Source organism: Alligator sinensis, unplaced genomic scaffold, assembly GCF_000455745.1.
Source record: "Alligator sinensis unplaced genomic scaffold, ASM45574v1 scaffold1775_1, whole genome shotgun sequence".
Classification (NCBI taxonomy): Eukaryota; Metazoa; Chordata; order Crocodylia; family Alligatoridae; genus Alligator; species Alligator sinensis.
Window position 1 is genome coordinate 8836 of NW_005844176.1, and position 4289 is coordinate 13124.

Sequence of the window (4289 nt, forward strand, 5' to 3'; positions counted from 1 at the left end):
CCCGCCCCCCCCACCCCCTGGCCCCCCTGCACGCTGCACCCTGCAAAGGGAAAGCACATGTTCCCGTCCATCTAGACGCTGTGATTTTGGGACAAACGCTGTCCCGGGTCATGCCACCCAGGACTGGGATTTGCGGTTCCTATTTGGGTGCTGTCCCACCCAATCAGGGAGCAGGGGTGACCCTAACTGCAGGGCTGGGGCAGGAGGGAGCAGCAGATGGGCCAGGAAGGGGTGGAGAGCTGCGGCTGCCCCGGTTCTCCAGCCGGCCCGGTGCCCGCATCCTGCACTGGGGCTGGGGGGGCCGGAAGGGGGACCACTTCGAGACTGCTCCGAGTGCGTCGGTCGGGAGCATCAGGGCTGTGCAGACCTCGGGCTGGGCAGGGTTACAGTCCCAGGTCTCCAATCCATGGCCAGATTTCTGCTGTCTCCTTTCCCACAGGTGTTCCTGGAGACTAGACACTGCCGACAGGAGTTGTGCATGAGTGTACAGAGAGCAAGAGCCCAGGCCCCCAGCTGGTGAGATCCCTGCTGGGGAGACGTGGCTGCTGCGCTGGAGCCCGTGGCAGCCATGGGCCTTCCCTTCCCGGCAGGAGCTGGAGGAGCAGGACCCAGGAGGTGTGCAGGCAGGGGCTGAGGGTGCAAAAGTCCCTCGTGTCGTCCACGCCGGAGCCGGTCCAGCACCAAGAGCTCTGGGGGCAGGACGCGATGCAGGCCATGAAGCCCCCTTGCGAGGCCGAGCTCCCCTCCGTGACTCCACAGCTGGCACCGCGGGATGAGCTCCCCACCCCAGAGCCCTGGCGCCAGCTCTTCCGTGGCCTGCGCTACTAGGAAGCCGAGGGCCCAGGGCAGATTTGCAGCCACCTGCGGGAGCTGTGCCGGCGCTGGCTGGAGCCCCAGCGCCGCAGCAAGGAGCAGATGCTGGAGCTGGTGGTGCTGGAGCAGTTCCTGGCCATCCTGCCCCCGGACATGCGGAGCTGGGTGTGCGGGTGCCGCGTGGAGACGTGTGCCCAGGCCGTGGCCCTGGCCGAGGGGTTTCAGCTGGGGCAGGCGGAGGATGAGAAGCTCCAGCTGAGAGCGTTTGTTTGGTGCCATCTGCATCTCCACGTGTCGGGGGATGTTCCCCCCCAGATCCCGGCCCCCCAGTGACACACGTGTCTGATCCCCAGGTCACCGTGTGTGTGAAGGTTGAGGAGGGGTCCTCAGACAAGATGCAGCCCCCGGGGGCCCTGCCGGAGTTTGCTGATTCCCAGGTGCAGCAGCTGAAGGCTCATCATAAGGACAGGCCTCTGGAGGAGGCAGGAGATCAGGAAACCCCAGAGCCCGAGGTCGAGCTGCCTCATGTCCCCAAAGAGGAGCCCCCGCCTAACCCAGAGCCAGGTCCTTACCAGCCTTTTTGATGCACAAGGATAACATGGGCTCAACACCCAAAGAGTAGCAGTTACCTCCCCTCTTCCCCCCACCATTATTCATGTTGTGTGCTGGATTTAGGTCAGTTGAGTTTGGGGGACAACTATGTAGAAAACAGGGCTGGGAGTGGGGTTGCAAGCTCCAGACAAGCGCTGCATGGGGGGGACAGCGAGCGGAGAAGAGCAGGCAGTAGCCGGTGGCTCTTGAATGAGTCCAAGGAGCCTGGGGCAGGTGAGGAGTGAGATGAACTCCTGGCGTGCAGTTAGGAGCCTGAGTGCCTGTCCTGCGGTTGGGGTGAGCGGCTACAATGCCTGCCACTGCCCGGGACAGGGCCGCAAGGTTTGTACCTGTGTGGCTGGGGTGGGACAGGGCTCTGGTCCCTGTGGGTGGTCCGAGGCCCAGGATCTTTCTCACTCCCTGCGCCGGTGCTCTCAGAAAGATGCTTTAAGTGACTGGCTCTTGCCGTGCTGCCATGGTCACAATCAGTGATCTAATTGCTGTTCTAATATCTGTGTTGTAATAATATCAGTCAATAAGAGGCTGGTGCAGGTGATGCAGAAATGAGTCCCCAGTGGCCTCTGGCTGGGCCAGGTGCTGTTCACCCAGGCCTCCGTCCTGCTGCAGATCCCCGGGACAGGGGAGACCTGGGAGCTGTCAGCACATGGAGGGTCCCCAGGCAGGTGCCCCGGACCAGGCCCTTCCCCAGGTGAGGTGAGGAGCGTTGGGTCTCCCCTTTCCAGTGGCAGGAGGCCCATCCCCCAGTGCAGAAAACTCTCTGCCAGAACAGTTTGGTGGGTCCGTGCTCCAGCAGGTCTGCGGCTCTTGTTCTCCCGATGCCCCTGGGAGCATTTCATGCGTCCTGGAGAAGACTGACCCTGCATTTCCCCGCCCCCCCCAACATGTGGATGTGACCCAACACCAGCATCCGTCCAGATCCTTTCCCAGGGAGCAATGTCAAGGTGCTGTAATCGTCCCCAGTGCTGGGGCAGCTCTAGGGGATCGTCTCCAGCCTCTTGCCAGTGGGACAATGAGTCTCCCTTCTCCACACTGCAGCCTCCAGCTCCCTTCATCCCAGGCCAGTCCAGGAGACGAGCAGGGCTTTCCCCTGCCACCACCCCAGGGCTCACCTGTGCACTCTCTTCCACCCGCAGGTGCCGGGACCATGAGCAGAGCGGATCAGCGCCTTCCAGAGGAAGGGCCTGTAAACCTGGAGCTGCAGAGACCCTTCCCAGGGAGATGGGGACAGAGTGGCTCCCTGACACCTGGGCCAGGCCAGCTGCAGGAGGGGCAGGGCAGGCCAGCGAAGCAGGGGCAGAGCATGGAGGTGAGCAGGGCACGAGGTGGGGGTGGGAGTGCAGCTGGGGCAGAGCCCAGGAGGAGCCAGGGGTGCTGTCAAGAGTTTGGGGAGCAGAGACCAGAAGAGTGAGCAGGGGTGCTGGCACGGGAAGGCCTGGTCAGAGTCCAGCCAGCCAGCACCAGGGAGCCTGGGGCAGTGGTCTCTACAGCTGAGCCCAGCAAGGCCTCTCCGGCCTGGCTAGGACTGGGGAGCACAGAGGGTCTCTGCAGCCGATGCCGGAAGGGTCCCCCCAGCCCACCAGTTTGGCAGGAGTGAGCAGCACACCTGGCTGCCAATTATGTGTGTTAGTGTGAGGGGAGGCAGAAGCCAGGATGGATTTGCAGCTTACAAATGACCTGAATCAGGGGCACAGCTCAGGTTTTTTCAGTTCCAAGCTTATCTGAAAAGTTGGAATTGAAGGATATGCACAGACCAGACTATTATAACGAGTCTTTTGAATACCAGATCCAGGGGGACAGTGCTGGGAGAGGGGATGTAAGTAAAGACCCGCCCCCCCCAGAAAAATGGGACACAGCAGCTAATCCGGTTAATTGAAGAAGACTGCACAGTCCCTGTGTGGACCGAGCGTAACACAACCCAGCCTGCAGATGATTTCTGGTTGCACAGCTCCATGTTCAGGTTTGTGCTGAAGTGTTTGGTCTAAGGACAGCTGCTCCGAGGTCAGCACTGGGAAGTCCAGGGAGGTGAAAGTGTCCTGCCACAAGCCTTTCTCTCTTCCTGGACCAGATGCCACAGGGCAGTGGGAGGGATTTGGGGCAGAAGCAGGGGTAGGGAGGCTATGGGTTGGGAGTGATTTTTTTTCTTTTATGAGAGAATTTGCAATTTCTAAACAGAGAGAACCAGAATCCCTGCATATCACGTGTCAGCTGAGTAGCGTACACCTGTCTGTCCTGGCTAAGAGTGCAAAGGGCTGTAGTGCAGAGTGAGTGCAGACAGGGCCGTGGGGGCAGTGGGGACAGGAGACACTGATGCTGTAACGCTTGTGCCTGCAGCTCCGGGAGGTGTTTGAGGACGTGGCAGTGTATTTCACACGGGAGGAGTGGGAGCTGCTGGAAGAGGAAGACAAGGGGCTTTACCCAGACCAGATGCTGAGGAACTACCAAGCCCTCATTTCCCTGGGTAAAGCTCTGGTTCTTGCCTTGCCCTGGAGCCATGTGAGCTCTGAAGTGGTGTTGTCTTCTCCCTGCTTCTAACAGTCTCATCCTCATGAACGTTTGGCTGGTGGCTTAAATCCCTTTGCTCCCCTCTGCTCTGTTCATGAGTCGACTTCTCCTATCTCATACCTGTATATATTCCTCCTACATTTGATCCAGCCACCTTCCCAGGAATCTTCCCCCTTGATAACATGATTTCCCTTTGCCTTTTCACCATTATCATATCATTTGCCATTCATTGTGCCTCAAAATGCACTACCAGCTGTTCCTTGGGCAGTTATTCTGATTTCCTCCCTCTCTTGCCTAGTGTGTGCTGTCCAAACTCATTTCCGCTCATTTGCCTGGAATTGCACTGGTGTTTGCTTCCTATG

General features: G+C 59.6%; 1 pseudogene; it reads left to right on the forward strand.

The window, feature by feature from the left end:
- Positions 1-690: 690 nt before the first annotated feature.
- Positions 691-4275, forward strand: LOC112549055 (annotated as a pseudogene).
- Positions 4276-4289: the final 14 nt, after the last annotated feature.